General features: G+C 43.5%; 1 protein-coding gene across 1 annotated transcript in view; it reads right to left on the reverse strand.

Annotated features, from left to right (window-relative positions):
• Positions 1-7,830, reverse strand: part of LOC144893027 (obscurin-like protein 1) — a 73,382-nt gene extending 65,552 nt beyond the window's left edge. Inside the window, exons 1-2 of the mRNA XM_078782524.1 lie at positions 7,714-7,830; positions 5,309-5,587 (exon numbers count right to left, since the gene is read on the reverse strand). The gene's annotated coding sequence lies outside the window, so the exon portion shown is untranslated. The remainder of the gene's footprint in view (positions 1-5,308; positions 5,588-7,713) is intronic.
• Positions 7,831-11,199: the final 3,369 nt, after the last annotated feature.

Raw genomic sequence — 11,199 nt, forward strand, 5'->3', positions numbered from 1 at the left:
CAAGAGAGAATTGCAACCATTTGCTGTCATCTCCAGCACGAGAAGGGACGCAAAAGAGATAAACAAATACGACTGTCCGTTAAGGCATCCAAAACGAGAAGGGAAAATGTCCGCTGCTCCAACTACTTTGTGCACGATGCTCTGACGTCATCGGTCATGCTTCGCCAATCAGCGAGTTGCTTCCTACCAGTCCTTCCCGTCAATCAAAACCCTGACCACTCACTGCCCTTCTGGGCATGCCCCCACGGACCTGCCTGCTTCGATGTTGCTATCCAAGTTGGTGTTAATAGCCATAGCGCTCGATGTCCTGCTCCTGGTAGGCTTTTTAATTAGTGCCATCAAATGTGCGATTCTAGCTTTATTTGTGGTGTATTGTCAAAAGGAACAAAGGAATAAATTACAGAGGTATCGACATACAAGGGATAATTTACCCATAATCCCTGTGCTAGTTAACATACCCCACTCCTGGTAATGGGGACAGAGATACACCTTAATCCGAACACACGGTCTACCGGATCCCTACTTATGTTGGTTCTTCTTCCTCACAACAATCGGAGCACACAAATCTATACAAATCTACCTGGTTCTAAGGTAGTCACTGCCTACCCCATACAAACATAACAACATATATATGTATATATTGTTACGGTTTTTAGAACCTTCACTTTGTAAATTTTAGTAAATGTTCCCTTATAAATCATCCCCTGTAAATATCCCCATTATTTGGCTTTATTAAAGATCGCACCCTAGTTAGTCCATGTACAACACGTAGAGTACCATAGGACCTCTCTGTAGTTATTTCATTATTATGTGTTTCATTTAAGGATCTGTTCCCAATAGTTGAATCTGCGTTGCATTAATCAAATAAGATAGGCCCCTTTCAATTTCCCCAATCATGTCTCCCGCTCTTCAAAGTGCAGTAGCAGTAGGGCAGCGTTCGCTGCCCCTTGCCTTGATTTGATTGCTTGCCCCAAGCCGCCATTGAACATGCGGTCTCAAGCCGAGGAAAAAGGGGGCGGGACACAAGAACAAGGTGTGGCACGTGAACTCACCATCAGAGGTGGAGCCAGCGAGCCCTTACCAGCCAACCAGGGCTGATGAAATACAATCACGGGCGTGGCTCTATGAAGCGCGCATTGATCTTGAAGGGCGTAATATAAGCGCCAGCGCAAGCCTTTTTACAGGGTCGACTTGAGTTGGAGATGGCGCTTGGTGGGGTCTGGCTAGACCAGGGGTGGGGAACCTTTTTCCTATCGAGGGCCATTTCGATTTTTAGAACATCCTTCGAGGGCCATGCTAAATTATTGAATACATATATCGGACTCACCTAATGCGATGGCTGGAACTGTTTCTCTTTGGCGAGGCGTTTGGTGTCAGGTGGTAGTGATGATGATGCTACTCGCAGCTGGTTTTGCAGGTTTGGGTCAGTCAGTCTTGAGCGAAACCGAGTCTTTGCAAGAGTCAGTTTTGAAAAGAACTGCTCACAGCTGTAGGTCGTCCCAAACAGTGATGCAAACTTCAGTGCATGTCTCCTCAGAATGGGAAAATCCTCAGCACGTACATACAGTTTGTAGAACTCGAGCAAAGGGAGGACAAATCTCACACTCTTACTATGTCTCTCCGAAAAGATCGACTGGACAACCCTCCCATCTACTTTCTCAACAATCCTCTCCAAGAAGTTCTGTCGCTCAAGCTTTTGGGTCTCACTATCTGCCATGATCTTTCTTGGGAAAACCACATTTCCAAGCTGGCCTCCAAAGCCAGTCGCCGACTGGGCATCCTCCGTCGTGCGAAGTCCTTCCTCGGCACACCTGAGCTCCTCACCACATACAAGGCTTTCATCCGCAGCTCAATGGAATACTGTTCTCCCCTATGGGCCGGTGCTCCTGCCTCACACCTAGCTCGGCTTCACGCTGTTGAAACCAAAGCTTTCAGAATTATTGGAATCTCCCGCGATGAAGCTATCTCTGAGGGCCTTTCACTCACTCACCGCAGGCAGGTAGGTGGTCTTTCTGTCTTCTTCCGACTCCTCTCCGGCCTTGCACCCCCAGCTCTCTCTGTGCTCTGTCCCCCAAATATTCCTACAGGTCGCACAAGATCTGCCAGCAACCCTCTGATGGTTAAACTGCCGAAATCTCGGCTGTCTACTCACCTTCACTCTTTCATTCCTCTTTTCCCCCGCCTCTGGAACAAACTCCCTCACTCCCTTCAATCCCACTCCTCCCTCCAGGTTTTTAAAACAGCTGTTCACCACCATCTATCTTCCCCCATCCAAAACCTTGATCTTTTCTACCCCTGCTAATTCACCCAAGATCCACCTTGTTTGAAATTCCAACTTCTTTCCTGGAAGTCCTGGCAGTGTCCATATGTTTTATACCTCTCCTACCCCCCTTCCCATGCCCCCCCCTTCCCATACCCCCCCCCCCCCCCCCCCCCAAAGCCCTTTCCCTCTCACAGATCTCTCGATGTCTCCATGTCTCTCGGTCCCTGCTCTCAAATGTTATAATAATAATAATAATTCATTTATTTTGTATAGCGCTTTTCCAGAAGCCCAAAGGCGCTTTGACAGAGTGGAAAACATAATGCATAACAATACATGAAAACAACAATTGCAAAAAGACAAGAATCAATAGGGATATATTTAAAGCAAAAGGAGGGAGAAGGAGAAGAGATAGTCAGGGGTTAAATGCTGTGGGTTGAATGTTGAATGCAGTGTTGAACAGGTGGGTCTTTAGTGATGTTTTGAATGTGGTGAGTGAGGAGGAGTCTCTGATGGTGTGAGGTAGTGAGTTCCAGAGGGTGGGAGCAGCGATGGAGAAGGCCCTGTCCCCCCAGGATCTGAATTTGGTCCGGATGGAGGGGGTCAGGAGGTTGGTACCAGCAGAGCGGAGGTTGCGGGTGGGAGTGTGTCTGGAGAGGAGGTCAGCCAGGTAGGATGGGGCCAGGTTATGGAGGGCTTTGTATGTCAAGAGGAGGATTTTGTATTGGATTCTCTGGGGGATGGGGAGCCAGTGAAGCTTGTAAAGGACGGGGGTGATGTGGTCACGGGTCCGGGAATGGGTGAGTAGACGGACAGCGGAGTTCTGAATGTATTGGAGTTTATTGGTGATTTTTGAGGGTGAACCATAGAGGAGGCTATTGCAGTAGTCCAGACGGGAGGTGATGAAGGCGTGGATGAGGGTTTCTGCAGCCGTGGAGGAGAGGGATGAGCGGCGACGGGCAATGTTTTTCAGGTGAAAGAAGGCTGACTTTGTGATCTGTTTAGTGTATTTGTCGAAGGAAAGGGTTTGGTCAAAGATGACGCCAAGATTCCGGATGTGAGGGGAGGTGGATACTGGGATACCGTCGATGTTGAGGGCAAAGTTATGGGTGGATTTTGTGAGCGTTTTTGGGCCAATGATGATTATTTCAGATTTATCACAGTTAAGCTTGAGGAAGTTGATTTGAACTTGAGGAAGTTGAAATGTTGTGTTTGTGTCCTTCCCCCTCTCTCCCCATCTTGTCTACTGCTCCCGATGTTATATGTTTTATGTGTCGGTTTGTCTTTCTGTGTGATTAATGTTCGCTCTTTCACGAGCCTCGATCTTGTATACAAAAAAAAAAAAAAAAAAAAAAAATTTGGGTTATAGATAGATGAATTGCCTCGCGGGCCGGATCAAACGGTCTCGCGGGCCGTATACGGCCCGGAGGCCGGAGGTTCCCCACCCCAGGGCTAGACGAAGCTGCGCGGAGCTCTTTGACAAACTGCTTCGGAAAGCCCCTACCGCGTGAAAATATACGTGCAGCTGCCGCCGGGTCTCGCCTAAAGCCCGGAGCGTGGACCGGAGCGTGGCCTGGAGCCAACCTCGACGCTGTGCATTTGCCCGGACCTTCCTGCCCTGCCATCGGCCTGGACCTACTCTTCCTTCCTGCCATTCCCTGTTCGTGTGAGTCTGTTTGTTTTGTCTGGGGTTATAATATAAGACTGTTTTAAGGCTGCCCTGTGTACCTGCTTCTTCTTCTCCTTGTAAATGCCCTTCTTTTGCTTCCTCTTCATTTCATGTGCATAATTAATAAATACCTGTTATTCCTTTACTTTGGTTTCTTCTTCCCCCGATCGCTTTTGTCCTGTCTCCAATTGAGTACCTGTGGCGCGATTTGGCCAACCGCTATAGTCGGGTTTAGTCCTTTTGTTAACGACCTGAGTCATGGCTCGCTTCGCTCGGCGTGTCCATTACAGCCGCGGCTCGGGCGGGGCTCATTTCCTCGCTTACCGGAAGGCGCTGGTAATTAGGTCATAGGAATAATTGGCCTACTACCCTATTCAGCACTGACCGGAAGTGACGTCATAGCTCCAGGACTCGGACGGCCAGTGTGATAGACGAGGGGATTAAACCCCCCTCGGTAAGGGGAGTGCCGAAACCGAGATCCGCAACAATATATATATATCAACTCCTCCCATGCTCCTCTAGCTTAAGAAAGCTGCATAAATGCAAGCATAAAAGGCTACACATGGTAAGCCCTTTGCCGTTTCAAACTATTCCCAAAGTCCCTCTACAGCTCTAAGGACATTTATACATAGTACACGCAAGAGAAACGCAATGCTACACATCCCTTCAGCTGCTGGACCAGTTTCATCACTTATTGACAAATCATCAGCAACAGCACAGACAGAAACGCGTGCCATCGAGGCTCCAAAGCATGAACCACGTGCAAACATCAAGCGGTCAACATATAAATGAAAAACAAAGACTCACCCACATATCTCGCATGTCAATGGAGGGAATAACCAATCAGCTCTCACATAATCAATTACCCCAGGTGGCTGGGATTAAATAAATAAATTGACTCCTCCCATGCTCTTCATGCTGTAGAAAGATGAATAAAGCAACCGTGACAGGCTACACAAGATAAGCTCGTGCGTAGCCTTTCACGGTGGCAGCTGAGGGGGTGTGTGACATTGGGATTCTCTTCTGTTTACAATGTGTAAATGTCTTTACAGCTGTGGAGGGACTCTGTGAAGAGTTTGAAACAGCAAAGGGTTTATCATCCACGTGTTTGTAATTTAATATCAGTGTTGTTCTTTTATTAACATAAATTTTATGAATACCGTTTCTGAAGATCTTCCGTTTGATGAGAAAGATATGTATAAAATAAATTGTACTTTGAAACTAAGGTTTCGGTTAGGAATCAGAAATGGTAGGAGGCTCAACTTTCTTACCATTCTGAGTAATTAATCTTTTTATTCTGATTTACGCTTTCCTTCACAATACTTGTTCACTTAAATTATCATTTGCACCACATTGCCATTTAGCAATGTGAGGCTTACCAGAAACAGTGACTGAAAAGTCGAATTGGTCATGTTGAGTGAGACAGCAGTATGAGCCAGCGTCTCCGCATTTCACATCAGTGATGATCAGGCGCCGCCAGTTGTCATCTGCTTGTTGCTCAACTTGCTCACCAGGTAGCAGTTGCTTCCCAGCATGAAACCATTTCACAGGAATTTCAGGCCGGCACACCTGGCAACTAAGCTCCAGGTGCTCCCCAGTGAGAACACTTATTATGTCTTGCTGGGCATCCACTTCATGCACGAACTTCTCTGGAGGGGCTGCGGTCATAGAAAATAAGGGAGTGCGTCACACATTTTTCCTGGAAGCTACCAAACATTGATTTAAAGCAATGCAGGTTATAAAAGACGAGAACGGCACTCTTCTACGTCACGACGTCGACTGATATGCCTCCGCCCACATTAAAACATCATTACAATACTTATACCAACTTTGATTTAAATCCATTCAGCTGTTCTCAAGTTATCACATTTCTACCTGACATGACCTCTGACCTTTTACCTCTTGACCCCAAAATTTAATCAGCTCATGTTGCTTACATCATTATACATACCTGTACCAAGTTTTAATTTAAACCCCTTCAGCTGTTCACAAGTTATCACATTTTTACCTGACATGACCTTTGGCCTTTGACCGAGGGATACCAAAATCTAATCATTTAATCTTTACATCATTATACATACCTGCACCAAGTTTGAAATAGATCACTTTAGCCGTTCTCAAGTTATAGACCTATTACGGACTTTGACCTCTTGACACCAAAATCTAATCAGTTAATCTTTACATCATTCTACATAACTGTACCAAATTTGGTCAGAATGGCATCACTGGTTCACAAATTATCGCGGGAACAGGAATTTTACCTAACATGACCTCTGACCTTTGGCCTTTGACCTCATTACCCTCAAAATCGAATCAGTTCATCTTTACCTCATTATACATACCTGCACCAAGTTTGACTAAGATCCCTTCAGCCGTTCTCAAGTTGTCATGGTAACGAAAACCTATCACGGATGGACGGACGGACGGACGGACGGACGGACGGACTGCCGGACGGACAACCTGAAAACATCATGCCTCCGGCGACTTCGTCACCGGCATAAAAAAAGACAGCCACTGCACCTTTAACCAACTAAACATAGCTGCGTAATAAGTTCAAGGCCAAAACAGAGAAAATAAAAGGCCCTAAAATAGAAAACTTGTCACGAGTTTTAGCTTGACTCAGATATTGGAAAATTTGGAAGGACTCCAATATAGTTTATTCTCAAATGTATAAGAATGGTCGGTGTTGTAATGGTTATGACTTTTGCCCTGAGTCCGGGAGGTCGGTGGGTCAAACTCTGACCGAGTCATACCAAAGACTTGAAAAATGGTATGTGCTGCTTCGTTGCTTGATGTTTAGCATACATTAGAAGGGATACGAGCATGGGGCAAACATTGATAGGTTGGCATCCATGAAGAGGAGGAAATTCCTCCTTAGCAATGCTCTGCGGGTGTGGTGCGAAAGGTTGCGCCATTGTTGTGACATCACTGGTACCCAGAGTAACCTGGGAAGTGACGACACTTCCCTCAAGCTCAGTGGCCATTTTTGTCTCATATTACAGTCTTGTGTTGTGTCTCGTGTATTCCTCTGTGTGTTCATGTGTATGAGATGCGTATGTGGCAGCTTTATTACAAGCCTTAGAACCTGTAAAGAGAAAAAAGGTCTTTCCAGTGAAAATTTTTGGACAAATTATTATAATGGGCCAAATTGGTTTTCAATCTGAGATTTCAATGTGGATTTCCTTGGATATACAATATTGCTATGCTTCCTTAACAATCATTGTTAGCGTTTAACTTCCAGTTTCAGCCTTAAAAGTGTTGCGCAAAACCTGTCAATGGGCCAAATGGTCTTTTCATCGAAGACTTTATTTGCATTCTTATGGACATACCCTTTTTAAATTTAGTGTTGCACAAAACCTGTTAATTAGGGAATAAACCTCAGTAATCACATGATATATGAATGAGTTTCATAAAAATGTGAATTTATCTGTTGTTTGGTTTATGTAAAAGAAAGTAAATGTATCAGTTAGCCAAGTCGCAATTAGTTGGTAAACTTGATATCGTCAAATAAAATTCATTTTTCAATTAAAGAATTGCAACAAACTCTTTAAAACAAATTATAAAGAAATCCCCCAAAAAGATGACTCTCTGCAAGACACAATCAAAATATAGAGTTCTGAATTGCAGGAAAAATCCTTAAAACAATTCAGGCTAAACTAAGTATCCTAATATATTGCATTTCAATAGAAAATAAAATATCTCCAATCATACCTGTCATATTTGTAACTTATTACAACAGATATAAGCCCGACATATAAACATCTGAATTGTAGAAAAATGTTACCAGACACGGTGACGCAGAAGTCCAGTTGGTCATCATTCGTGAGGCAAATATATGAACCTGAGTCCTCAATATCCGCACTATTGATCACCAGACATCGCCATTTTCCATCTGCTTACTGCTGAACTCGATCTCCTGACAGAAGTTCCTTTCCACCATGAAACCATTTTACAGGAACATCAGGCCGACACACCTGGCAGGTAAGCTCCAGGTGCTCTCCAGTAATCAATTTAAGGTCTTGCTGCGCATCAGCATCGCCTTCACAAATAAACTTGTCTGGAGGTGCTGCATCCAAGGAGGAATATAGATTCATTTTTCTCACAACAAGAATTACCATGGAACAGACTGAACAATGTAAAATGAAAAATGTTTAATTGTGCAGCTGTAATGTGACGATAACAATATCCCCTCATTATGAAACACCACAATTGCAGCGACTCTTTCAAAAAGATGACCTGGTGTCATCATTCTAAAATAAGCTATTTCTTTCTCAACCAAACTTGCCAGGGTGGCGAAGGGTCACACGGCGGAGGTTGTCGCGACTTAATTTGTCCCTATCCCCAAGGGGTTTTCATCCATGGATAAACACCGTGTTAACATGTACAAATAGCTTATCATAGCGTTTTGCGAGGCTACCCTACCGGAAGTTAAAAATATTATAAACCACAAACACGTTTGATTACCTTTTTAAACAGTCGCTACTGCTGTTTAACACGAAACTGAAAGGGAGGAAAACCGACGTTCTTGAGGCATTATATGCTTATCGCGCCCCCCACAGATTAACTGACCTGAGCTGATTCCACTTGATGACTCGACCCGAATTAATAATTATGATGTCATAGGTCACGTGGTATGGGCGCCATCTTGGAAAAACCGAAAAAAATTCACCTCTATATCTCCAAAACCGCTTCATGGAAAAATTTTAAAGGTGGCTCATTGTAAATTACTCCCCATGGGGAATAACTATATGTTAATGATGATGTCAAAGGTTCCTTCATTATGACGTCATTGACAAGTAGAAAGCTTGATCCAATCAGTATAAAATTCATTGAGCGTGATCTAGGGATAAATTGGTCAAGAAAAATAAATTGATGATGTCATCGGTCACGTGGTTCGGCAGCCATATATTTACAGCATAGCCCGTAAGGCAATGCCATCTGGAACATAATTTATCTGTCCGTCCAGTGTATGTATGTATGTCCCTCACAAACGTCCACTAATCAGGGCTGAGGATCTGGTCACATGACAGGGGCACAGCAGATCTCAGACTGGCTACACCGTTGTTGGACTATTGGTGTTGTTTATTCTGCCATTTTGTGTTCCCCTGTCCGGATTTTTCAATTTATTTGACAAAGCCTCCCATCTGCAGACAATGGTTATTAATGTGTATTTGTTAAAGACTTGGGCCAAATACTTCCCTCCGGCCAACCCCACAATAATGTGGGATTAGTAATTGGTGACGTCAAAGAAAAAGAAGAAGAATCTGTCATAACATTCTCATTATTTATTTATTTAGTTATTGTGGCGTTTTGTACTGTAGGTGTGGCCTTGTCATGACCCGTTCACCTACTCCCAATTGCAATTTGCATTGTTTGTGAGAATTGCGTTGTTTTGTCGAGACTTTTCCTTTTGAGAGCAATTTTAAAAGTGAAGATGCCTTTCTACCTCGGATACCTTTCATCCCAACGGACACAGCCAATTTGAATTGAAGAGACTTAAATTGCCCCCTCCAGCTCCTGCCAATTCAGCTTTGCAATGTCCATCAACAAGGCTCAAGGAAAATATTTTTCCACCGAGCAACGTGGTTACTTCTGCTAGTATCCAATAAAAACAGAACTCTCAACTACTTAATTCCCTTCAAAGAAATGATTGATCAAAAACCACTCTTAATGATCATTCTCAATAATTGCTGTTGCAAGGTCAACCAGAAAACATCTGAAAATGCACAGCCCATCCTCGTCCGTTGATATTCAGACGTCTTCTTCTTCTTCTTCTTCCATATGCTCAAAATAACAAAAACAGTTTAAAAAAACACAAAATGAAAATTGATGATTTCATGCAGCCTTGACTTTTGAGCTTTAGATCTAAAAAAAAACAAAAACAATCAGCTTCTAGCTTTTGATTAGTGAACCAATTCTGTGACACAATATGCAAATTCTTAAAATTTCAGGTCAATTGGATGAAAATTGAAGATTTTATGTGATAAAGGTTCTTGGAAGGTTATTTTATGTGAGATTGGTTATTTTATGTGTGATTGAAGAGAATGTGGAAGTTGGCTCCACAGGTGAGATAAGCTATTTATACGTGTTAACACGGCGTTTGTCCAAGGAGGAAAATCTCTTGGGGAGGGTGTATATTATTAGTATTAATATTGTTTTGTAATAACATCAATATGATGCTATTATCATAAGTGTTGTTATTACTTTTGTTATCAGAAGCGGTCTTGGAAAAACGCCGCGGTTAGCTATCTTAACACAGATATACACATTAGCATGGATTTCAGCCAAGGTGAAAGACAAACTCAGACAAACTCAGTGTCAGATAGACAGACAAACTCCTTTGCCAAATTACGTCGCTACAACCTCCGTCGCGTGACCCTTCGATCTTCTGTCAAATTTGGTTGAGATTGGACAAGTAACAACCGAATGTATTGTGGTCAGATAGACAGACAAACACTAAGTTGCATATTTTAGTATCATTACTTTATATCTAAACGTTTTCACAAACTGGAAGACATGAAGGCATGCAATCAGTCGATGTGGCTGTTCTTGTAAATGGCTGTCACATTGTACGAGCAAAGGTAGGCCTTTAATAAAATGTATACAGGAATACAGCGACTCATAGGTATGAAGCTTTAATGTACAGTAACTGACCTATTCTGAGACATATTTGAGCTGAGTGGACAAAATGGCGGGATTAAGACCCGAGCTGAGCGAGCTGAATGCAGGCTGACAAAAGATAAGCCTGTTTCTAGTTTTTGTGTTAATTTTAGTGTAAATTATCTTCACAGGGGGTGTTTAAACGCACGCAAATACCCAGTTTTCATTTCTGCACTTCACTGTATGTCGGAAAATATGCATGCAAAGATTGGGGCCGCCAGGTTTCATGGTTTTGGAGTTATGGAGGAGACACACACACTGCATTTTATTATTATATATAAATTGTCACAGCCCAACCCCAATGTAATTACCAGACACGGTGACGCAGAAGTCCAGTTGGTCATCATTCGTGAGGCAACTATATGAACCTGAGTCCTCAATATCCGCACTATTGATCACCAGGCGTCGCCAGTTTCCATCTGCTTCCTGCTGAACTCGATCTCCTGGAAGAAGTTCCTTTCCACCATGAAACCATTTTACGGGAACATCAGGCCGACACACCTGGCAGGTAAGTTCCATGTGCTCTCCAGCAATCAATTGAAGGTCTTGCTGCGCATCAGCATCGCCTTCAGAAGTAAACTTGTCTGGAGGTGCTGCATCCAAGGAGGAA

This window comes from Myxine glutinosa, chromosome 7 (genome assembly GCF_964187855.1).
Source record: "Myxine glutinosa chromosome 7, kmMyxGlut1.1, whole genome shotgun sequence".
In the NCBI taxonomy this organism is placed as follows: Eukaryota; Metazoa; Chordata; class Myxini; order Myxiniformes; family Myxinidae; genus Myxine; species Myxine glutinosa.